We start from the raw sequence: 26231 nt of genomic DNA on the forward strand, positions 1-26231 counted from the left end.
AAGAGCTGCTAAAGTGGATAAAGAAGTAGGTTGGGGAATGACAATTTAGCAATCTAAACACTGAATTATGCATGACGATGGCATAAAAGCCTCAAGGATTAGGATTTAGTTTTATTGTTATCTAATTTTATTTATTATTGTACAACACTAACTTAGAAGAAAGCAAACTTGGATCAGGATCAGGAGTAATAGGATGGATCAGGAATATGCACAGACAATTGACTTACGCAATTGAACAGATAGGTATATTTGGTACTGAGGTGAGGGAGAAAAACATTTATAAACAGGAATGTACAGTACAAAGGACATATACCCCAGTTAAAAGAGGTGCACGGGGTTTAGCCACATGACTTCCATTGACTTTTCTTGACTTTAATGGGAGTTGCATGACTGAATCCAGTTCAGACCTTTGAAACTGCAGGGGATACAAATGAATACAAAGAATGAGGAAGATTGGGGGATATAGGGGAATAGTTAAGTCTCACAGCATAATACCTGGATGCAATAGAAAGTTTAAAACTCTGGGATACAGAAATAAAATAGAAGCCTGAGGATATATTTGTAGCCCTAAAAATGAAAAGGCTTCAGTTAAAAGACTGTGTACACTGGAGTACTTCAAAGCTCTTAGTTACTGAAAAGAGCTAAATAAACTTTTTTTTTTTTTTTTGCAAGACCAAACTAAGAGGAGACCTGTCTAAAGCGTCCTTAAAAGCTTCCATATGATAGCCTGTGTTCATTGTGGGGAATGTGACAGCTTTTAGTGATTCCTACAATAGTTAGACTATAAAACCTTTCTGCTTAAATAAATCCTTTTGGGCTCTCCCTGAAGACTACTCCAGCTTTAGTACAAACAGTTTTTATATAATGCAACAGTCTTTATGCAACGTGGTAAAATAAACAACACATGGAGAAATAAGGGGAACAGAAAGAAGAGCAGCATATGTATTAAAGGCCAGTGTGCCACTTATGCCTGAAGAGAAATTAAGAAGGTTTTTATTTTCTCTGTCAAAATATGAGTTATTTAAGCCCAGATTCAACCCTGGTGCAACCCCAATAAGACAGCAGAATTGCAGTAGGGATGAAGCTGGCCCTTAGCTTGTACTCCTTGAATCTAGATGGGCATTTTTACTGATTTTTTTTTTTAATTAAATTATTATATGTACAGATTGACTTTGTTATTGAAAACATTATTGGGTTTGTATTTAAACTTTGCATCAGATTCTTGGCTGTTTGGGGCTTTCTCAAAGGATGGTTGCTAGCTTATAAATGTCAGTGGGATAGAATGAATTCAGAAAAACAAATGGAGAGTGACTGGAGTTCTCTGTGCTGTTAACACGTTTTCCCTATATGGTTATTGAGTATTGATGCCACATGTAAAGTATGATGAGTAAATAAAAAATTCATAGAACTGTGGAATTTCAGTTACCAATAATGAAGATTTAATATCTAAGCTTGTTATTTCATTGGTTCTAAAAATGTAGTGTATGCAAAAGAAATTCAATAGATGCTGGCTTTGAAAAATATTCTCTCCTCTTCTATAATAATAATACTTCTATAACACCATGTCAAGTGATGAGGGTCAGGAAATAAAGCGCAATCTCTAATCTGCAAGCCTGTGTGTTTTTCTACAGGTTGGAATTGGTAGAATGGGGTGTTTGTTGACTTCACTGTCTCCTTAGCAGTCAATCAGCCACGGAGACACTGTCCATGTAATAACTGTATCACCTGACATGGGTCAGGGTTACAAAATATCCATGTCACATGGCAGGGATCACTGTCCACTGACTCTAGCAGCCTTGCCAGGCAAGGATATCAGCTCTCCCCAGACGATGTAATATAATTTGGGTTGGATGTTACTGCCACAGAGGCTGAAACCTAGTGATGGGAGTTGGAGGCATGAATGATTCAATTGTCCTACCAGACATAGTCATGTCTGGGATTTTAGCCTCTGTGGAGGCAAATTCATGATATAATGAATAGTGCTTCAGGCCTCTTGGTATCTAACTCTCTCTAAAATGTATTTTATGACTGGGTTTAGTGAAATGTGAACTATTTATAAAGATCAAAAGGAGTGGAATCTTGTTGACATCAATGGGGGCTAAGCACTTTTGGCTTTCCAAGCAGCTTTGTAGGAGGGGGAATCATACATGACAGAAGTTACCATTTTGAGGTTCTTAGTCTACACTACACTATAGTGAATTATACTCTTTTTAACTATAGAGAAATTGAGGGTGACTTCAAATTCTTATGATAATTATTGAAACCTAAACAATTTGTTCTTTTTTCCTCTCTTATGTTGCCTCATGTACTGTTACCTTCTCTGTAATATTTACATCTCTCATACGTTTTCTGACTTAGGGCCTGAGTCTCATTTCATGTACTTGCATCAAGACCACCCTCCGTGAAGTAAACGGATATACAACAATGTAAAATTGGTATAAGAATCAGGCTTTAATGCTTATGGGTAAGAGTCTGATCCCCATACATGCTCTGAATTATGATTTCATTGGGCCTGTTGAAGAAAGGTGCTACTCAATATGAGTAAAGGTGGAAGGAGTAGGCCATTAAATAGCTTTTCTTATTTTTCAGAATGGGGAAACATTATTTGAAATACTAAGGTCTGTGTGTTTGGGGGGGGGGGTGGCGCAGGTGTTATGTTGTAAGTGACCACTACCATCATCTTATTTTTCACTTTGTCTTTTAATGAAAATGCTCATTAAATATAATATTCAAAAGTGTGTGTGTGTGAGGAGTGGCAAATCTGCATCTTCAGTAGCTTTCAGATTTTATCATCTTAGTGCAATCATGATGTAGATCAATAATATTACACTTCATACAAAAGCAGCATTACAGAAATGATTCAGGCATGCAACAAACTGCTTATTAATGTCTCTGAACCAAAGAGTATAATTCCCAAGGGTGCCAACATTTGGTAAGCAAAGAAAACTCTCAGGAGTTTGAGTTGTGTAATAAATATCTGTTTTGTTTATAATAGATTGTCTAACCCAAGTAGAGACTAGATAAAAGTTTGAGACTTCTCCATTTTTATTACGTTTGTATTTTCCCATGCAGCTTTATTTTCATAGTGACAGAAACAGTTGCAAGCTTATTTAAAAGCCCTGTCATAAATGCATCAAGATTAAATTTCAATAGATGTTTACAGTATTTGAGGTAATATTATTTCTAATTTTCCTACCATGTTGTATTTTGTTGTTCTTCTTGGCAGTAAAACTGCAGTATAGCTAGGAGACTGATGGTGGGAGTTCTTAATAAAGGGCAGACAGTCCTTCTGCTTTAATCTGGCTCAGCATTTTATTTGTTTTTCCAGCTGTTCATTATCATTCTAAGAACATACAAAGAAAGTCCTAAGTGTTGCTCCAAAGAGTATTCTTTTTTTAATGAACTGCCTTGCCTTTTGCAAGGCAACCCCTGATAGAACTGCAGTGCTAAGCTGGGTGGGGAACATATACCCTCAGCATCCAGCTAAGGAAGCTAGGAACTGACCTGAAGATTAATTCTTAAAGGCCAGATTTTACTTGGGCTATACAAAGGTGTGTGGTTTTGAGAGAAGGGACCTTCCTATCCCCCTAGCCTAGTCTGCATAAGTACCAGGCAGAATTGCAATCTATTTACTCTGGGAATGCAAGGGCTACTTTCTCCCTACTCACTTGGGGTACATGGCAGCCCAAGGGGGGCAGGCAAAAGGACAGGTCATGGCTCTTTCCCCTATGTGCGAGCCACAGGGTAGAGCATAATGCATCCCACAAAAAGGATGTTCTCTGTGGGCCCAGGAGCCCTGGGAGGTATTCTGCTTCCCCACACACTCCTAGGACTGTCAACTCCAACCCCTCCCCTTCACTGTGGTTTGTGCATAAATAGTACAGTTGTGTCCGTAATGATGGAAAGTAAATGTGGCTGTTTTCCTCCGTGCCGTGACTGCCTCTGCTCTAGGCTAAGATTTTAGAGGTGATGTGAATGCAAGACTTTGTCTACACTACCACTTTTGTCAGTAAAACTTTTGTCAGTCAGGGGTGTGAAAAAAATCCCCCCACCTCCAACCCATACAAGTTTCACTGGCAAAAGTGCTGGTGTGGACAGTGCTATGTTGGCAGGAGAGGTTACACAGGAGTGCTGTAAAGTCTGTAGAGTAGACATAGCCTGAGTTACACATCAGTAAATTAGGGTAAAATGGGATCATATACACACCCAGAGGCACTGCAGTGGGAAAAACAGCCAGGCTTTGAATAAGGAATAAGACATAGAGCCTATTAGGGTGACCAGATGTCCCAATTTTATAGGACAGTCCCGATTTTTTGGGTCTTTTTTCTTATATAGGCTCCTATTACCCCCCCACCCCATCCCGATTTTTTACATTTGCTGTCTGGTCACCCTAGAGCAGGGGTCGGCAACCGGTGGCTCGCGGCTTGCCAGGGTAAGCACCCTGGCGGGCCGGCCCGGTTTGTTTATCTGCCGCGTCGGCAAGTTCGGCCGATCGCGGCTCCCACTGGCCGCGGTTCGCGGTCCCAGGCCAATGCGGGAGGCAGGAAGCGGCGCGAGCCGAGGGATGTTCTGGCCACGGCTTCCTGCCTCCCGCGTTGGCCTGGGACCGCGAACCGCGGCCAGTGGGAGCCGCGATCGGCCGAACTTGCCGACGCGGCAGATAAACAAACCGGGCCGGCCCGCCAGGGTGCTTACCCTGGCAAGCCGCGAGCCACCGGTTGCCGACCCCTGCTCTAGAGCCTATCAGCCTGTGCCTGGAGCCCCAGCCCTGAAATCTCATGATGACGACATCAGAATCTCAGTTTTCATTATAAAAAAAAATTACATTCTAATCTGCATGCTTGTGAAGGAAACCTAGGAAAAAAAAAAAACCCTGAATGCTGAGTCATCTGCAGACAGCCTGAAACAAAAGCTCTGGGACGGGTAAGCCACCTATTCATTCCAATGAGGTGTTAATGCCGAAACCTGTTGTTCTTGCCGGGAGCTGCCAATGTGATGTTAGCAGGGAGGTCTTCATGGGGAGCTTTCACTGCCACCACCCCATCATGGCTCTGCCATCAGATTCCAAGCTACCACAAGACAAGGAAAGATGGCCTGGGGAGGGAGAAGGCCGCACTTCTTTAAGACCAGTGACTGTGTGGAGCAATTGTTGTTGTGTAAGGTTTTGTCTACACTACCACTTTTGTCGGTCAGGGTTGTGGGAAAAAAACACACACCCCTGACCAACGTAAGTTTCACCAACAGACTGGTGGTGGTCTGAAGAGACAGGAAGGTAAGTGAGCATTTGCTAAGAGATTGTGTGCTGACTTCAGAAAAAGCCATACAACTTGCAAAGCAGTGGAACAGACAAAATTTCAGGTTCAGGCTTTAAATAAGGCAATGAGTCAAGAAACCATTCATGAGGTTATTGTGCGGTGGAATATGAAAGATGGAGGGGAAAAACACGAGGAAATTAGGCAGCATAAGAAATGGCATCAGAACCTTGCAACAGACAGCCCAGACAGCTGTGTGGGAGGTGTGGATGTGAATATGCACATAGATCAGCCAGCATTTGGACAGAGTCTCCCTCAAGAGCAACCATTTTTCAGGACAATGCAGGCAAAAGAAAACAGTAAACACAGTAGAGTTGAGTGGGAACCCAAAGATTTTGTTTCATGGGAAAATCTGTGAATTCAATTTTTTTTCCCAATATGAAATGGAACGCAACCAAAAAAAATTTGAAATTTTCCATAAAACATAATTCTGAAAAAAATCATTTTGAGTCAATCAAAACATGCTGTTAAATAAAATCAAAATGTTTCATTCCAATTTTGATTTTTTTTACTCACTTTTATTATAACACAAAAGTGGCTTCAAATGGAAAACCATAACATCCTGTTCCAAAAAAGCTGAAATGGAACGTTTCGACCTTATCAGAACACTTATTTCAGTTTTTCTTTTTAGACAAAATTTTGTTGAAATTAATACGTTTCAAAAAAAAGTTTCATTTTGACAAATCAGCATTTTCCCATGAAAGAATATTCCATCAGAAAGTTTCCAACCAGGTCTAAAATGCAGTGAAGAAATCCAGTTTTGGCTTCACTGATGGGGGAAATGGATGTTGTTTCTATGGACCAATTATCAGAGCCCTGGTAGATGGGGAGAGATGGTTGTAGCACTGCTAGCTAGGCAGAGTATGGCTAATGGCTGCCCAGATTCCAGTAAATTCAGCTGCACTGAGTCCAAAACAGAGACTGAAAATGAACTACTGAATTTCAGCCTGAAGGAGACAAATCAAATTTGGAAGCAGCAGGGCATGAAGCCAATTCGGAGAGAGAGAAATTTTCTCCATCTCATAAAGGGGGCCAGATGGTAGCAGAAAGAAAAGGAACAACATCTTGAATGTATTGCTGTTGTTTCAGAAGGAACAGAGGGATTAGAGATCATCCACCAGACAGACTCCAGCTGCACAGAAGGAGACTCTCCAGTATGAGATGGTGACCATTAAAGAATTCTTCAAAGCTGCCAGAACTAGCACCACACATTTTGGTGTGCAACAATATGCCAATTCCAGAACAAGGTGCAGTACTACTGTGAAGAGGAGACCAAGTGTGGCGACTTGTAGCATGCTCAGCCAGAGCCTTCACAAAGACAGATGTTTAAGTTTAATTAGGTGGGGCTGTATGGAGCAGCTGTCATTGTTGTGTAATGATGTGGCAGGGCTGCAGAGATCAAACAAAAGTCATGCTCCATTTCGGAAGCCAGGGTGCTCTGGATGGCAAGGAGCTGTAGTCCGCACGAGGCGCTGGCTGTGTTATGGTCCTTTTAATGTTTTTTTTTGTTTTTTTTTAAAGAGTTGTTAAATACAAACTCTCTATGCCTAAAAAAGAACCACAACCCAGGGGTGACAGGCTTGTGTAGGAGGCCCGGTCACTGCCAGCTAAGGGAACAGCGGGGCCAAGGAGGAGGGCAGTGCCAAAGGGCCCCATTTGATGTGTGTCTAGGTCCCCGGATTCTTTAATCTCACCCTGACTCAGGCAGCAGGAAGACATATATTAGTCCTGTTTGATTTTAGACCTTGGTTGCTTTTCCTTCCTGCCTCCTGACCCGTTAGTGTAATTGCCACCTTTTTACACGCATGCTCACATTCACTTTTGCCCACTTACCAACATGTGACTTATACCACCATCCACATGACTGCTGAATATGGCCTTAGGAGGGGGCCGGTGTGTATGTGTTGATTTAGCTGGCATTGTCCAGACCAACAGCTAAATGAATACTTTGGATGATGCTTGGTGTCTAGGTGATCTACAAAGGATTAATATTTTCCAGTAGCAGAGACATCCCAAAAAATATACACATGATTGTGCATATATCAGGCCCTGATATGTTTTCATCTAGACAAACTTTATTATGAATTAGTAACTTTAACTGGGATAGATTCCAATTTCTCTTCCAAAGCACTCTGGGAATCTGAATTACTTACCATATTCTAGCAGATTCTGACTACAGAACCTCTTTTCTTGGAGATGCTGACAAGGGAGAGACAGGTTCAGATCCAATCAGAAGTGAATGACCAGAAGATCCTGTGTTTTCTGGTATATAACCAGCTAAATATGAGTCAACAGTGTGATGCTGTTGCAAAAAAAGCAAACGTGATTCTGGGATGCATTAACAGGTGTGTTGTGAGCAAGACACGAGAAGTCATTCTTCCGCTCTACTCTGCACTGGTCAGGCCTCAGCTGGAGTATTGTGTCCAGTTCTGAGCACCGCATTTTGAGAAAGATGTGGAGAAATTGGAGAGGGTCCAGAGAAGAGCAACAAGAATGATTAAAGGTCTAGAGAACATGACCTATGAAGGAAGGCTGAAAGAATTGGGTTTGTTTAGTTTGGAAAAGAGAAGACTGAGAGGGGACATGATAGCAGTTTTCAGGTATCTAAAAGGGTGTCATAAAGAGGAGGGAGAAAATTTGTTTATCTTAGCCTCTAAGGATAGAACAAGAAGCAATGGGCTTAAACTGCAGCAGGGGAGGTTTAGGTTGGACATTAGGAAAAAGTTCCTGTCAGGGTGGTTAAACATTGGAATACACTGCCTAAGGAGGTTGTGGAATCTCCATCTCTGGAGATATTTAAGAGTAGGTTAGATAAATGTCTATCAGAGATGGTCTAGACAGTATTTGGTCCTGCCGTGAGGGCAGGGGACTGGACTCGATGACCTCTTGAGGTCCCTTCCAGTCCTAGAGTCTATGAATCTATAACATTGTGACTGAGACCATCTGAGTCTTAGTGCAAGAAGGGGCATCTCTCAGAACAGGAGTGCTCCAAACACACTTCCTTCCTGAGGGGTGGGTAGGCTGTCCCCACACCTCCCCACTTAACATGGTGACATGACTGTCTCATCGTATTTCTACTCAGCATAAATGGAACATGGCAGCTGTCCATATACAATCATTTGTGACATTTCTTTCTGTTTGTTTCTGCTGCTTTCATTTTTCATGAACATCCCACAACATTTATAAACAGCCAGGTTATTTATAACGGCTCCTATTCCTGCTAAATTTAGTGTCATGAATAGAAATTAAATGTTTATTAAGTGGTGCTCTTGAGTCAATGAGCAGTGTCTCTTTAACTCAAGAATACTCACTGACACAGAACATTACTATGGGAGCAAATGAATTAGTGGGTGAAGGAAGGAGCTAATGAATGATAAATGGTTGAATATTCACTTGTGGTTTGTGTTTGTTTCCCATTTAAATTTAGTAAATTGCACCACAGCCCATCCCTCTCTTTGGGCCAGAGTAGGCCTACCCCTTGTACAGGTGTGCAATGAGCCTTCCCCTCCACTTGTTAGGCCTGCATAAAGGTCTGGCACAAGAGCAGCCCTTGCATTCAAGGGAGCCTTGGCGCTGCTGTCTCTATGCTCTCCTGCTGGGATGGGAAGCAGACAGAATCTTCCACCAGTCCACAGAGATGGGGAAGTTCACAGCAGGTCCCAAGGGAAAGAACATCCACACCACAAAGAACACCACAGTATTGAGTGGGTGTCTCAGCACAGTTGTCAAAGGCTGACCGGGTCGAGAGAATTAACTACTCTCTTATGCTTAGAGGCAGTGACCTACTGCAACCATGCCCTTGAAGTATGTGGGGCCATGAGGGAGGCCTGCGCTGTGGATATGCAGAGTATTTCAGTGCCTAGGAACCTTGAATGGCAGAATATTCACGTGAAAATTTTGATGGCATTTACAAGGGATGCCTCTGCTGGCTCAATCTTATACCCTATGACTCTTTCACACTCAGGTTTACTCCTTAATTACTGTCTTTTGGCCCTTATTATTATTAATTACTATATACTATTCAAGCTAATTTAACATAAATGCATCAAACCGTGCTCTGCCTCCTGCAAATACATGTTTATGTGCATATATTATCACAACTAGTTGCTGTACTGTGTTCCTAAATCAAGATGGAGTGGAAGCTGGATTGCTTCACCCCAGCCTTCATCTTAACTTTAACTTGTCATCCTTTAATAAAGAGCAATTCCCATTTCTAATGCAGCCAGCTCTGTCAGAGCAAGGCTTTCTCATTGCAAGCTGCATGTTGAGCCAAGACTGACATGTGAATGTGAAGTGGTAGAAGAAGATGCTGTTCAATAAATATTCTGTTTTGTTCTCTGTTTCTTCAACAGTGTAGAAACTGAAGCTTCTCCAAGACAAAACACAGATGGGATGAGACGAGAAGAAAGCAGAATCAAAACAGCATTCCCTTCCCCTCCCCCTCGTATCTTTGATCCTACAGTAGCCCCTCTCGGTGAATGTGCCCTGACATGAACTTTGTGGCTCCTCTGTTTAGAGGTGCATGTAGCTGGCTGGGTGTGGCTCGGGCATGAGCAAAATTCTGTGGCGCCCTGCTCCATGGTGCCAAAACCCCATGCTGCAGAATAAGGACTGTCTCAAGGGAAGTGGAGTCATACAGCTAAAGACCAGGAGAACATGTCCCTTCCTGGATTTTGCAATGAATCATGGGATATCCCTATGGTTGAAAGCCCATCTCCTACACAATACTGCCAACCCTGCCCCCTACCCTTGACTAGATAATGCATCAGGAACTTAGAGTTCAAGGCCTAACCATAGGTGCCAACTCTGTGGGTGCTCCACGGAAAAAAATTAGTGGGTGCTTAGCACCCACCAGCAGCCAAACTTGCCTCCTCCCTCCCAGTGCTTCCTGCATGCCTGGATCAGGTGTTCAGGGGATGGGGTGTGGAGTGGGGGCGGGGGTGGGGGCTTGGGAGAAGGGGTGAAGTGGGTGTGAAGCCTGGGGAAGAAAGGGGGGTGGGAAGAGGCAGGGCAGAAGTGGGTCCTTGGGGGAAGGGGTGGGGATGGAGCAGGGGCAGGAAGAGGGGGGGCAGGAGCAGGGGCTTGGAGGAAGGGGTGGAGTGGGGGCAGCCCTGGGGCAGAGGGGAGGTTGGATAGAGAGGAAGTCCGTGCCTATGGGCCTATCTGTACCCTCCCTGTGGGCTCGTCTGTGTGAGAGCATGGTATTAGTGCTACCAGTTATTACACAGTGATTTTCTGAACATCAAACCATTATGCTAGTATCAATACAAAACAAAAATCCCTCCTGCAAGCAGAAAATAAACAGAATGCACATGCACCTCAGACAGTGACTCTGGCTTGTTCAATCATGGAATCCCATGTTGACCTCTGTTAGAACCAGTCTGGCAAAATGCTGTCAGTCATGTACTTTATTTTGTGGTTGCTGAAAAGACCACCAATGTGCTAACTGCACTGCAGTCTCCTGAAAACAAATGGTTCTGTTGGCCTACTGAGTTGGTGAGCCAACAAGCCAGTGAATTCGGATAGGTCGGGGTGAAGTTATCGTTTTGTTTCAAATAAAAATGACTTTTCTAAAACAACAAACCCGATAGAAACAACTCCGAACTCCTTGCAATCATCTATTTGTCTTGTGATTCCAAAGAAAATTGCACAATTGATATTCTGCTACACTGCACCATTGCTGCCTGATGCTCTGCTTTATGTTATGCTGCAATTTATTGTTTCTGCATACATTTATTTTTCTGCTGCACATTTCCTGATCTTTTGAATTATCAACACTGTATCTGTTTCCTTAAGCTAAGACATTTTTGATTAATATTACATGGGTTGTATTAAAAAAGGAAAACAGAATTAAAACCGAAAAGAACACATTTATAATGTAGACAAGGATTCTTTCCCCCAACCCGATCTTTTCATTGTTTTTCATTAGGGACTGTTAATGTTAGTGTTTTATTTCTTCCACAACAAACTCTGTAGTAGTTTTAGTTTATCATGAAATACAGTATCTGTTCTGATTTTTTTTCTTACTGTGGTTTCTATTCCCCCAAACCTGTGAACACCAGCTAACATTTCTTAGATTTTTTTTTAGTTTGGTTTTATCCCAATGACATCTCCTTTTCCCAGACTGCAGAGGTTAAGGGGTTTTAACCTGCTTCTCTAATTTATTCATTTCCATCACCAGATTAGCCTTATGTCCTTCCCTTTAGCTTTCAAGTTCTGTAGTGTGTTTGCAAAAAGAGATGAGTACTTTGCATATGCTCTTGTCAGCAATGCTAGTTTGGAGAGAAAACGTCTGGAGCCCAACCAAAACTTGTGTGTAGAGCCCTGCGTGATTACAAAATTTTTATCCGCATCTGATCTGCGATCCGCAAAAATGGTCTACGGACAGCTGCAGAGTTGCAGGGATCTACTTGTGGGAATTGGGCTCAGCAACTAACCTCCCTTTCTTTTATTAAAGTAATGAGTCCACCCTTTGTTTTTCATTGAGTACCTCCAATTGCGTACTTCCATCCATAAACCCCTTCCTATCCAGAATTAGAATTTCCTGGAGCAATGTAAACTCTACTAATCCAAAACAACTAGCTCACTAACAAGCTCATGATGCAAATTTCATCCCGTTGGCACTAACCCATTGGTCCCAAGAAGCAGAAATGCATCCTAGTGCTCCTGCCACTGAGCCAACAATTTCAGCCTAAGAGGAAAAGAGAGAACAACACTTGTCTTCCCCTGCTAAATGCAAATAAGAAAGTTCTGTCTCCTTTTGCAGTCTTGCTGCCCTGAGTCAGTGCAATAATTAACATTTTAGTGACACTTATAAAAATCTTGCTAACATAGCTGATTACTACAAACAGTTCTGACATTTTTCCCTTGTGAAAAAATCCTTAGAATGGCTGTTTGTTCACAGTAAATGCAAAAGGCTAGATTTTCAGACGTCTTCTGCACCCAGATTTTCAAAAGAGCTCAGTTCCTATTTAGGTGCTTAAATGAAGTGGTCAGATTTTTAAAAGTGCCCAACAGTCAGTTGAACAATGAGAGCTTCTGGATGTCTAGTTTATTTACACTGCTTACCCATGCCACTCAGTACATGTGCACCTTTGTCCCCTTCCCCTCCATTCTGCAAGCAGCAGAACAGGGAGGGAATGTTTGATCCAGGATTTTTGCTTCCCTTCGAGATAGATTCATTTTTTTCAATTATAATCTGTATTTACTAGTTCTGGTGAATTGCTATTGCTCATGATCATGACCAGTGCTAGCATTGGCTAGTCTCACACACAGTTTTTTTTCAAGGTGGTCCATATCTTATCCTACCCTTCTTTTTAACTACTGCCTTCTCTCTGGAGCAGAGACTAGCAGTTCTGAACATTTCTCTGTGTCCATATCACTACGTTACCAGAACTCTTCCACATGGGACTCAACTGAAACCACATAAAAAATTTCAGTCGTGACCTAAGGCAAATATGAATGCAGGTTTTTAAGGAAACCTTTGTGTCCCTGTGGTGGGGCAGCTGCCCCACCCCCATGTGAGAGGGGGCTAGAGTAGGCCAGAGAGGCTGCTCAGGCCAGTAGCCAATCAGGAAAGGGCTTACTGAGAGCCAGTCAGGGCTGTGATTGGAGACAGCCAATCAGAGCTCAGCTGGGTCATATATAAAGGCTGCCCAGAATAGCAGCAGGTAGTCTCTCCCAGACTTTTAGAGGGGGAAGGTTGGTCTTCTGAGCCAGGAGACCAGCACCTAGGGCAGGCTTGTGGGAGCAGAAGGGAACTCCAGTCTGGTACCTGCCAGGCTGCAGGCCCTGAGGGAAGGGCCTAGCTGGTGCAAAGAGGCTGAAGGGGAAGTGGCCCAGGGACAGAAGTGTACAAGGGAAGAGAAGGAGGGTAGGAAGGCTGCCACCAAAGGGTCCCTGGGTTGGGACCCAGTGTAGAGGATGGGCCTGGGTCCCCTGCCTTCCCCTTTGCATGAACACCCAGCCAGTGGATGTGGTGATAGTGGACTGCACTAGACCTCTGACACTAGGGGTTAGACTTTGGGGTGTGGTTGACCACAGTGGCTGGGGCACAGAGAAGGACTGCTGATAACACTAGACCCCTGGAAGGGGGTGAGATTGGAGCAGTGGGCACTGCTGGAGGGCAGTGTCCTGAAGAGGATGCTGCTGAGTGGGAAGCAATGTGGGTCCAGACAACAACAAAGGAGCAGAGGATGGATGGGACACTACCAGCAGTGGGTGCCCCACCATGGACTGAGCTAATTCCTGGAAGTAACCATTTTAACCATGGTGGTGAGTCCCAACCCTGTCACAGTCCCCTAGCCCCTTTGTATTTTTAAATTTGTTCTCCTAGTCATTTTTCATCTTGTCTCCAAATACCTTGTGTTTTGTGTTTCCTAGGGCTATGCTGTATGCAACTTCCAAGAGGCTAGATGTAAGAAACTTCAAGGTCATCCCTACTTTGTTTGTAATTGCAAGGTAAGACAACAAAATGTGCCCAAACTTGAAAATACTATTGTGTAGAGCTGTATGTTGTGCCAAAAAAGTTGTGATCCCAGGAGCTGTCAGTGGCTTGCAAGGTTCACTGAAGAGTACGGTGAAAGCACAGGGCTAGGAGTCAGGAGTTTCTCATCTGTATGAAGCCACTCATTTCCTGGGACTTTAGACAAGGTACTTAGGCCTCAGTTCAGGAGAGCACTTAAGCCTACAGAGAGACTTAAACTCCTGTTGTTGAATTCAACACTAACAATGACATTGAGGGAGTTGTTAAACAGGGTAAAACAGTTAAAATGTAAGCATAATTACAGTTTCTATCTTAAAAGGGTCCCAAAGAGAAGAATGGGAAAAACACATAGGTTTAAACTGTTACAAGTCAGCATTGTTTTGCTAAATGGTGTTATTTTCAAAGGAATTTATGGTTAACTCTTGAACAAAGATTATACATCTGATTTCCTTTAACAGCAAGGGAAATATTAGCTTATTTTCTCAACTGGAACAAATCCATGCATTGGTTTTCAGGGCAGTTTCTCTTGAGTACATGGAATACAAAGGCTTTTGTTCAGACTTAGCAGTGGTTCTACTTGTAGTGTGTGAGGATTTAACAGCAGAAAATTGCCATAGAGTAAAAGTCAAAAAAGAGACAGAGCTTACTTGTTCATAGAGATTCAGATTGATTGATACAGGAAGCTAGAGAAAGTATATTCATAGTAGAACGTACTTAAATAATTCACATTCTGTCCCAACAGGCCAAATTTCATGGTAGTTGTAAAGATTAAATTAAAACCTGTACTTAATGCTAAAACTACACTACTCCATAGTATGTTAGGGAAGGAGATCTGTTACCTCTCTTAAAGGAGAGAGAACTGTTATATTGTGAAGTCCAGTTGAGCTGCAAGGATTTCTGACCCTGCAAGATGGAAGGAAGTGTGTGTCTCATTATTTATTAAAACAAACTTCCTATAGAATGGGTGGGATTGTTCTGCTCCCTGAATATATCTGATGATATATTCACTGATACAGTTCACTGTAATATAAGGCACTCCTGTGAATGCACACATGTAACTACTTATATTTCTCCCCTTCTCCACCCCCCCCCACACTACTGTGATCCATGCAATACACAGTACTCAGACTACAGGATTCACATTTAATGCACAGGCCAGTATTAGGAGTACTGTGGTAGCACTTAGGAGTCCCTGTCATGAACCAGGAACCCATTATGCAAGGTGCTGTATGAGCACAGAACAAAAAGAAAATGTCACAAAGAATTCACCTTAAACTGTGGTTCCTGGTAAGAGTAAGCATGGGCCTCCTGCCACAGCAAGTCTTTAAAGATGTCTGGGTATCCACTGAGAACAGTTTGAGCCCCCTCAATCCTGCAGAATGGAGCTATATGCTGGAATAAATCTCCTGGAATAAATCTATACAATCCCCTGCCTGTAAATCTGCTCTGACTCTAGATAGACACCTTGAAAGATGAATTTGGGGACTCGACCTTTCTCCATCCCACTACTGATAATTTCCCAGATCCTTCCCCACCTATTGTGGAAACCCTCCAAGTTTCCCATTGACAAATTTCCTGATTCCCTTCCAGGCTAAAAAAGCCCAGCATCTATTACTGGCAAGTTACCTTAGCCATCCCGGCTGCCTAACCCTTCCATAACCCCTCAAAGAACATGGTGCTATGTGGGCTACTATAATCTGTATGTCATTATTCAAAAGGGGTCTACTGAAATCTGGGCTCAGTTCTGCCCCTAAAGGATACACAATACAGAGAGACACTGCAGCTCTGACATTCACTTTCATGTATACAACAAGAGAGAATCCTGGCCAAGCAGCTGGTACGTTCCCTACTGAAATGCATGAGTGATGGGCACCTTCTAAATACTATGGCCTGATTCTCCACTGTTACATCTGTATGACTCCACTGATTTAAATGGTGTTACACCAAGGTAAAACAAGTATAACAGGGTGGAGAATCAGGCCCCATGTCACTTTCTATCTAAACAGTAAGAGTGTGCCCATACTGTCACCCATGCCTTCCCTCTCCTCTAATCTCCTTCACAACTTTTATGAAATATTATATCTCAGACTTTTAGAGGAGCAAGCTGTAATACTATTAGGGACCATGCAACTGCAGTTTTAAACTCATTTTTCATGGTAATCACAGCTCAGTGAAACATTAAAATTGAAACCAATCCACTGAATCAAACTGAAATGAAATAAACTTATTTAGTAAAAGCAAACCAAAGGCAATAGCTTTTAACCTCTCAGCTCTCCCCTGGCCAAATCCTAAATTCTTGGTTCAATCCTTATTCAAGCAAAGCTTCCACTCATCTTAGTGAGTTTTTTGTCTGAGTAAGATCTTTGGGATGTGATCCTCCAAGTTGAGGCTCAATGCCTTCCTCAGCCAGAAGCTTCCATGGAAGCTGAGGATCCTCATCCCCTTTCAGGATTGGGCCCTGAGCCTCAGCATATGCTATCTCAGACCAATGACTCCTCTGTACTTTCATTATTACATCACTCTCTTCCTTCTGCCTGTCTCTCACAAGCATTTCAACCAAAGCATAAATTTATATTCTGCCCTTCTTAGTCATGTCCTGGGGTGTCTTGCACAAAAGATTGAGGGTACAGTGTGACCTTTAGTCTCTTGGTAAAGGGCATTTATCCTTTTCATGACTGTTAATGCTAGCTACATGTGACAGGGCATTTGGGTAGCTTAAGAGGGGATCTGGGTAGTGATGCCTACATACATGCATTGGGAACTAGATGCTGGTTGCCAAAGACTAATGACTGAGAGCAGGAAGAGTTTCAACTGCACCAAGTTAACAACTTATCAAGGCACAAGGAAACTTTATAAAGGTAGAGCAGAAGCCTAACCAACTGAGTGGGGATGTAGAGTATGAGTACTGTCTCAGTATTGGCTCTGCAGATGGTGGTAGAAGATTGGCTTATTTTTTGCTCTGGTTCTTTCTCCCAAAGTTGTGTAGGGAAAGAAGAAATAAATTAATCTTCTTCTTTCCCTGATAGACTGGAAGACCTATTTTTAATTGTAAAGTGACCCACCTGTTGAGACCCGTTGAGCACTGGCAAAAACAGACAGCAGTAAAACACGAGTTAAAAGTCAAGGGGAGGTAACTGACTTAATAGCAAAAGTACTCACTACACATACGTTCATTTTGGCTCTGTAGTAGGTCAGGGCCTCACCATTTTCTATAGATAACAGCTTTTTGCAAAATTGTGTCTTAATAAAATGTAGGGGTGGCAAGTACTAATCATAGTTTTGTCATGACAACAAAACTGGGAAGCCAGTGCCTGGTCTGCCCTTTTACAGTGCAGGGAAGTGTGGGAGGTGATAGTAAGCCCCATCTGACTCAAGGAGCGGTGATTCTCAATGTCCATGGAGAAGAGATTTTTCTTTTTATTAAAATCCCAGCCCAAAAGTGGGCATGTTGCTTTTGAATATGGATAGTGGTGGTTTTTAAAATGCATTTACAGTATGGCCTCCTGGTAAGGTGCCATACAACTGTCATCTGTTATTACAGAATGATCAATATGGCTTTTTTCCTAATTCAAAAAGCCTTGTATTTGGCTGCCCAGTAGTGATACAAATGGATTTGCAGCTAAGGCTGGAGAGATCAAACACATCCCATATGTGACAAACACATCCTATTATTTTTCCCTATACCACCAGCTCTGCTTGCAGCTATTTTCTCAGCACCACTGGTCATTCATCCTTGTGCCTCCTGTTCATAAAGGGTTATTTTTGATGCTGAACTTATTTTGTTACTTCGCTTCTCTCGAAGTGTCTGTCCCCCTACTCTGAATCCTCTACCTACAGCTGATTGATATTCTTTTACATTAGCAAGCTGGATTGAGAATGACACACTTGCCCTTCTGGCTAGAAACGGAAGCCGAAATAGAACTTTTTTATTTAAACATTTGTTAGTGGCCACCCTCCTCATTTCCCCAATCCAGGTAATTGGGGTTGGTTCCATGTCCTCAGGCAATAGAACAGCTGCTCGCTACTGTGAATACAAAATGATATTAAACCAGACATTGTGGCCTTGATAAAAAAGCAGGGGCATACAAACAAGAATTTGGGTGCTTTGCGCATATATAATATAATAATTTCATTCATATTCTTATGGGGTGGGGGGAAAGGAACAGCATATAGGGCCAAATCTTGAGGTATTGAGCAGCCACACTTCACACTGATGCAAACAGAAGTTGTACGTGCTGAGAACACATGATTTGACCCAGGAATATCAGGGTCAAAAAGGCCATTTGTGCTATCTAGTGTGACTGCTTAATATGGAATTCCTGCTAAAATATCGTCTAATGTGGTGTTAGATACATGTAGTAACGGTGCCACATCAACCTCCCTTTGGAATCTCTTCCTCTGCCCAATTTCTCTTACAGCAATTAGGAACTTCCCCTGGTATTTAACTTAAACTCTTCCTTAGCTCTTCCCATTTTTTCCTTGCCCTTCCATTTTTGAGGCTTTCGCTATTTGCATATTTGAAGTACCATAGCTTTTCCTATTCTAAATGGGTTCCTCAGGTATCAACACATTGTAGTAACTATTGGTAAAGGTACCAGCTCCGATGGACACCACTATATCTGGTTTTATAAAAATAAAAACGTTTTCTCTCCTCCCTCCCCTTTTTCAGTCACTGACTGAATTGAGAATATTAGGTTTGACACTAATGACACTCTGGGCAGGAGGTGTTTTGTGTTCCCATCCACTCTTTCACTGGTCTGCTTCAGGGATTGATGTGCTGCCAGTGTTTTAACAAAGGGCTCTCCATAATTTCTTTTTAGCCTGGGATAAATCTTAGCATCCCTAGGGTGTGACTGCACAGACAGGAGAGAGAACTAATGGGCTGGGGAATCTATCCATTTGTTTCCCCACTTAAAAAAAAATGCTTTTGCCTTCTTTGTTTATGGTTTGAGAAAGTACTGGGCAAACAAACTTGTATTAAGTTTATTAGTTGGAAATGTTTATGCTTTGTTCCTGGAAGTTGCACTAAGAATACTGAATTTAACAAACTGTTAAACTTGTATAATTTGAAGTGAGGTGCCTTTATTTGTATAAAAGCTTTGTATTTATGCTGTCTGTGAACGGTTTGTTTTAAAGATACCTGCCATTTGGGATAATCTGGTCCATTCCAAAGGCAAAAGAGAGGTGCTCCTATGAAGTATTTTTAGGAGCCTTTGTGGTAAGACCTATTTGGTAGGGGATGACTTAGCAATATCTTGGGGGGGGGGGGGAATTGTGATTTCTCTTGGGGCAGAGGAACCACTCCTCTTCCCCTTCAGTTTGTAGTGGTAATTTAGTGATTCTCAAATGGTGGGTTGTGACCCCATTTTAATGGGGTTGCCAGGGCCAGCATTAGCTGAATCATCTGAGTGTTAGTCACAAGAAAACTGACTTCTGCTGTCTTGTTCCAGCCATGTACAACACATTTAATTCTTCCTTCCTTTGGAAATGGATTCCAACACGGACAGCTCTTTCTTTAATGTGCTTGTTACAGGGCAGAGAACTGAACATTCCATTATGGCCAGAGCAACCTTTCTGGCATCTGTTCCCCTCTGCTCTCTCCAAGAGGTTTGAAATAATTGTCTGGTGTATGCATGTAGTCACAGATCCACTAGCTGTACATTCCTCAACACACTTGTCCAGCCTTCCAACTGCAGCAAGCAGGGGCAGCTCTAGCAATTGTGCCGCCCCAAGCAGGGCGGCATGCCGCGGGGGGCGCTCTGGCGGTTGCCAGTCCCACGGCTCTGGTGGACCTCCTGCAGAGCCGCGGGACCAGCGGACCCTCCGCAGGCATGCCTGCGGCAGGTCCACCGGAACCGCCGGATGACCGGACCCTCCACAGGCACGCCTGCAGGAGGTCTACCGGAGCCGCCTGCCACCCTCTCGGCGGCATGCTGCCCCAAGCGCGCGCTTGGCGCGCTGGGGTCTAGAGTCGGCCCTGGCAGCAAGGATGGAGTGTCCTCTCCATGTGATGTCTGCAATAGCCAATGTGTCAGCATCCCCCTCTGACTTAACTGGTTTGGACCAAAGGAAGGACAGGAGTCAATACATTTGGAACCAGCTACACTGCAGGAGTTGCCAGAGCAGAGATGATCTTCCATCTGCTTGCCTTTCAGGGCTCCACTTCTAGATTGGTTATCAGCAACAGCTAAAGGACCCAATCTGTCCTGCATGGATGTAGTTGGCAAAAACACTGAGTGAATTTGCTCATCTGTCTTCTGATCGCATTTCCTCCATCAAGTGTTCCACTTCCTTCATTAGGCACTCATCAGCCCAAAGCCATTGGTGCTTCCTGAGGTTTTTGGGTTAACCACCACCCAGCACTCGGCATTGACCAGTACAGGTTGTATGGTCATAGCAGTAGCAGGTTTTCAATTCTAACATGACCTAACGGTTTTGACCTTCCAACTAACGGTTGTATTAGGACAGGGGGTTCCACAAGATCCTTAAATGCAAACCAGCTAGAAGTAGTTCAGCTATTAGGTGCTACAGTGACCACCAACCTCTCACTGGATGAAGACTGAAATGTTTGCATTGGAAAGGCTGCCACCACCTTTAGCAGACTAACTAAAAACCTGGAACAACTCAAAGCTGACCATCAAGACCAAAATGCTAGTGTACAAAGTTTGCGTCCTCAGCACTCATATATGGTGGGGAAACATGGACAACTTATGCTCATCAGGAGATAAGGTTGAACAGTTTCCACCTATGTTGCCTACTCAATACCAAATGGCAGGATAAAGTCACCAACACAGAGGTTCTTCAGAGGGCAAATTTACCAACTGACAGCCCTGCTCAAGCAAAGATGACTGTGCTGTCTGGGCCATTTGAGTAGGTTGGAAGATGGATGATACCCAAGGTCATGCTATATGGGGAGCTATTGGAGGGAACAGGAACAAGACTTCCCAAGCTTCGCTATAAAGACACATGAAAGCAGGATCCGAAGGAATTTGGAATTGATTCTGACCAATGGGAAATCTTGACAAGTGATCGTAACAAGTGATGCCATTGTCTCCATCAGGGTATCAAAGTCCCATCACAGGAGCTGGCTCCTACAGCTTGAAGAGAAAAGAGCCTGGAGGAAGCAAGCAGCTCCCAACCAAGATGCATACATTTGCAGTAACGGCCAAAGATCATGCAAATCTCGGATTAGCCTATTCGGTCACATGAGACATTGCAAACCATCTACATCATAGGCTGCAATTCCTACCATCTCTCGCCGATGAAAAGAGGCCAACAAAGCCTTCCAACTAAGGTACTTGTGTGCCTACCTCTAACACAGTATCTGGGAGCCTCGCAACCATCAGTTAGTCTGTCCTCACACCACCCCTGTGAGGTAGGCAAGTGCTAGTCTCCCATTTGTAATAAGGCACAGAGGCTAAATGACTTGACCAAGGTCAAATACGAAGTCTGTTCAAGAGCAGAGACTTGAATCCAGATCTGATAAGTCCTAGACAAATGCTCAAACCTCTGGACCAACTTTTCTCCCACACTTCTCTAGAGAAGTTTCTCTCTTCCACCTTCCTCTCTCCCAACCATGCTATAGTAGACTGAACATAATCTGAGACCCAGCAGTGCAGGGATGTTCTTAAACCTTGATGTTCTTACACTGTGGGGAGGTGTACAGGTTAATGTTTGGATCTGCTGTACCCAAAGGAGTTACTAGAGCAGAATTTGGTTGAGTATTTAGGCTTCTGAAATAAGGTGATATTTGCCCTTGTGCAGAGAGCTAACACCAGAGCTGTGTACACTGAAGTCCCTCTAAAGTAACTCCTATTAGGGGTTAAGTGCTCTGCCAACCTTGTGCAGGCCCTCTGCAGAGGGGAGAATTGCACCCCAGAAGCACAAAAACAATGATAAAAACTAAATCACACAGGAATTTTAAGCAAAGATGGGAATTGATTTACATTTCTATCACTGCCATTTTTTTCTGTAATTAGAGGGATGAAAAATCTTTCAAGGTTCAATATCATATTTGGTCCACTTTATGCAGAAACTCTTCACTTGTGACATCGCATAGACTCAGTGAAGCTGGTAAAGGCTGAAATTCAATCTGTCCATCAGAAGTCTCGCATCATGGTTTGATAATTATATCACAAAGGAAATTCACTGTCAAAATTATCTGCTTAGATATTTCTCTTAAGGAACGCCATATTGCATGGCAAAAACTTGGACCACAGCCACCTTTTGTGTGGGGAGTAGAAAAAGGACAGCTGTTCTTTCTATCCAGTCAGCTCATCAAAACTACAGAACGAGTAACTAATAGGATCCACTGAAGATCAATAATGTGTATTCTTAAATGCACAGACTTGTGATGGAATTGCTGACCAATGGTCTGAGAAAATAGATAAAGGCAGAGACCTATTCTCTATGGACTTGGGTTTATCTAGATTTGAACCCAGCACCCCCTTGATGTAATAATCAATTATGCTTTTAATAGCCTCTTTTTTTTCCCCTACCCTTTCAATTATACTGCCTCTGAGGACCCCTTGCAGACCAACTCCAGCTCAGAAGGGAAGACATTAAGGCAGTCTTTGTCCTTTCAGGAAAAGGAACTTAGAAGAAGGTCAAAACCCTCACCATGAAATCTCTCCTTATTTGTCTAGCATATAGCCATGGATCTGCTCTCCCCACCCCAGAGAATGTCCATAAGACTTTTCTAGTGCTAGTTCTTGCTTCATCTTGCATATTAGTAAAGCCAAAAGACTATTGAAGATTCTACATCTGAAGAGGCAGGACCAGATTACGTTCTGTTTGTGACATGTCATTCCATATTCTTTATGGAAAATATGCTTGACATAAATGACATAACTGAGAGATACTTTGTGAGATGGCTCATGTGAGATCATTGGAAAGGTTATGATTTATTTAATGTGATTATCCAATTTCTGTACCTGTATCATTTCTGTATCTGAAATTAGGAATATTGACTATGTATCAGTATTTAAACTGTTACTTTGGGTGATGCTCACTGATAACACTTCAGGTACAACAATGGAAAAGCCAGATGGAGTGGATGACCCATCAGTGAGGACAATGGACTGTGAAAAGCTTGGCCTTCCTGTGGACACGCCATACTGCCACTGACTCATGGACACTAATCCTACAGAGTCAGGTGGTCTTGTCACCTGATACTAAAACATTACCTGGGACTTCTTGTAACTTTCCATTGTGAGAGGGGGTGGGGGTGGGAATCAAGTTTGGGAAACAAAGGATTCCTTGCTTGCCTAAATCCTATTTAAGGGTGGGGAGGAAGGCAAACAGGACTACTCCTCCTCCTCCTCCATGGCCTGTCTGCCCGAGAAGAAAAACTGACAAGGGGGAGTCCAGACTGAGACACATCTAGTCTGAAAAAATATAACTGGAACTCTGAACCACAGAAGCTTTGCAAACTGCCTGCAACAATATCTAGGGTGATAAATATTATTTGTAACCAATTTCTTTAGGGAAACCAGCTGAGTCTGCATGTTTGATTTTATTTGCTTATTAATCTGCTTTGTTCTGTTTGATACCTCTTTTACCACTTAAAATCTGCCTTTTTATAGTTAATAAAATTTGTTTGTTAAACCCAGTTTCTGTAACTTCTAATGGGGGAGCGGGAGAAGTGTGCACACCTCTCCAAACTGAGGAAGGAGGCAAATTTCATAATGTATCTTTGGGTCTGCACTCCAAGGGAGGTGGACATCTGAGTGCTGGAGCAAGTCCCTTATGCTGGTTCTTCCCAGAACTGATCTGCAGGTGGGTGTGGCCCTGCTTGTGTGTGTTAAAGGAGGTTTTAAGAGCCTGGCTCAGCAAGACAGGTTAAAGGGGGCCCATGCTGGCAGAACAGTTAGTCAGTAGCATCTCAGCACATCAGGTGGCTTCCCAAGAGGTTCAACCTGTCATACTTTGATTTAAACTGTTATAACAGTAACTTCATTGATCTCAATATTACTCTAGATCTTCATCATTGAAACTGAATCAGTCTCTAGTTCTCTAACTTCTGCAGAAACTTTCATTAATACTATTTAACAGAAATAGTGCTAGGCTGTTGCAATCATTTTGTATAAAGAAATTTCTATTAACCCAGCACTTGAAAACTGGACTGTCTGTCCTTTTTAATCTCAATTAGAAATGTTGATATTTATAGTCTTCTAAAATGCCAGCACACCCAGTAAAGGTCTCATGTGACAGATTTAATTGCATTTTTTACTCTACATCTTTAAAAAGCATGATACACTCCTAGTCCAGGGACTTGCAAGTAAGGCATGCATTCAACTGTTTTAATGCTAACTTAAACTCATAACTGTTTTAAATAGTAAATTGAGGGAACTGCACTTTTCCTATTATCTCCATATCAATGATGTGAGGCTTTTGCAAGGGTTGACATTTTTTTTCTCCCTAACAGATTTACATTTGTGGTTGTACCACACCATCCTTAATGAGAAGCTGTGTATATATTCTAGGCTAAAAACCACACTAATTCTGAGCTTTAATAAAGAGCATTGGTCATTTGTCTAAATGCCTGGTTCCTGGAACGTTTAGATCTGATTTCAAGGTCTGAGTGCTTGAAGTGTTCATTGACTGCAGTGGGAGCTGCTTTGCTCAATATCTTGCAAGTTCAGACACTAGCTGAAAGGAAGTAATTAAAGCATTTTACTAGTTGAAATAGAAAGGTCCTTTCCACCCTATTGGACAAATTTTCAACTGGCCTGTAACGTTGTGCACACAAATTCTAGATATGCCTGTGTAAATCAGGTTTGTACTTTGTGACCGATTTGCCTATACCTGTGAATGTGGGTTTTTTCATTGAGGCTGTGACTGAATGTGTCTTTGTAAAATGAGGAAGGGAACACTCAAGGCAGTGCCAACTCAAGTGCCCTTAAGCACACAATTCAATTTTCTCATCCTGTTTTGAACATGGTAATGTGCATGGTGTTGCTTTCTCCAGTTGTTGATGGTATTTTCACTACTTTTGGTGCTTTAGTTTTTTTTGAGTGATATATTTGATTTGTGACACTCTGAATTAAAACCTGGTTGTGGTTGGTTTGTTTAAACCAGGAGACATAACATCAGATTCTTCTTTGCTGCAGAAAGCATGTGTGTCACATTTGAAGTGACTTTAGTCCCCAAATACTAAAAGTGGGGACAAAAAAGACACTTGCTGCCACAGAGCAATTTATAATTACATTTGATTTTTGGGGCAACCCAGCATATCTGATGGAGCCTCAAGCTGTGCATGGTATTTGAGATGTGTTGAATTATAGATTAGAGAACTGGAGTCCTCTATAAATAACTGTCTAAAATACCACAGAAATAAGGGTTTGTACAGAATATGAGCAGATGCACCACAAATACACACTACATGGGAAAGGATGAAACAGCTAATGTAAGCAGGCACCACTGTGTATAAAAAGGGTGTGCATGTGGAATTCGGTTAAGCAAAGAAATCTGGGCTGAGTATTCACCTAGTTTACCCCCAAAAGACTTCCTAATGTCAGACCTAGGCTGAACTGGACCCCATAATGAAATTTTTTAGCACAACTGCCTAAAATACCCCACAGAAACCTGAGAAGGTGTTGAAAAGCAGAGCCGTGAGGAGAAAACATTTGTAAATGAGCTGAAAAAGGAAGCTGACATGAGCAGTGCCTTTTTTTATTCATGAGAACATCCTTCCTGTGAGCAATTCCTATATCAGGTGCAACTTTGCTGCCTCCTCAGGTATAGTGTTGGAAGTAATTGGTTACCTAGCTTAAGGGAGGTTTCTATTGTAAGTGCCCTTGAGCTTTACTTCCTGTCCTAAAGTAAAATCTTTCTGACAGTTATTACTGGTTGTACTGTATGATCAGGTGCAAAGGTGATGAGTGCCATGTAAGAACCCAGATAACCATGGAGACATAGGGCTTAAGATCTGTTGGGAGAAGAACCCATAGGTAATACATTCCCTATGATGCAAATAGATCCGCGCTCTCACATTTATAGCAATAAAGTGTACACAGAATGCAGCTATATAGTATTAAATCTAAGAGCTAACCAGCTGGAAGACCTTCAGGCAACTTTGTTCTGCACAATTGCCTGGTGTGTGTGGTTGTGTTGCACACACGGTTGAATTTTCAGATATGGGTCCCTGCTGTAGGTGGTGCCCACATCTGAAAATCTGTCAGCGCTTGAACAATAGTCATTGCTCCATCCTCAGTCACTGAGATTTTGTGGCAGCACTGTTTGGGGTGGTGTTGGTGGGCATAAATAGCATGCTAGTTCAAGTTCATACAGGCTTCTTATCTCGCTGTAGTGCTGGTATTTTAACACTCCTTGGTATTAGCAACACCTTCTTAAACTGGCAGAGATGCCTGATATGGCAACTGACTTGTATAAAACTCTTCTTTGCTTTTGTTTTGAGACTATTGGGAAATAAC

General features: G+C 42.6%; 1 protein-coding gene and 1 long non-coding RNA gene across 4 annotated transcripts in view; one reads left to right on the forward strand and one right to left on the reverse strand.

The window, feature by feature from the left end:
* Nucleotides 1-26231, reverse strand: part of LOC120384288 (protein BEAN1-like) — a 98825-nt gene that overhangs the window by 54673 nt on the left and 17921 nt on the right. The window lies entirely within an intron of this gene.
* Nucleotides 13003-26231, forward strand: part of LOC120384291 — a 116026-nt gene continuing 102797 nt past the window's right edge. For both annotated transcript variants that reach the window (XR_005588735.1, XR_005588734.1), the window contains exons 1-2: nucleotides 13003-13586; nucleotides 13695-13772. This is a non-coding gene — a long non-coding RNA (uncharacterized LOC120384291). The remainder of the gene's footprint in view (nucleotides 13587-13694; nucleotides 13773-26231) is intronic.

This window comes from Mauremys reevesii, linkage group 16 (genome assembly GCF_016161935.1).
Source record: "Mauremys reevesii isolate NIE-2019 linkage group 16, ASM1616193v1, whole genome shotgun sequence".
NCBI classification, from domain to species: Eukaryota; Metazoa; Chordata; order Testudines; family Geoemydidae; genus Mauremys; species Mauremys reevesii.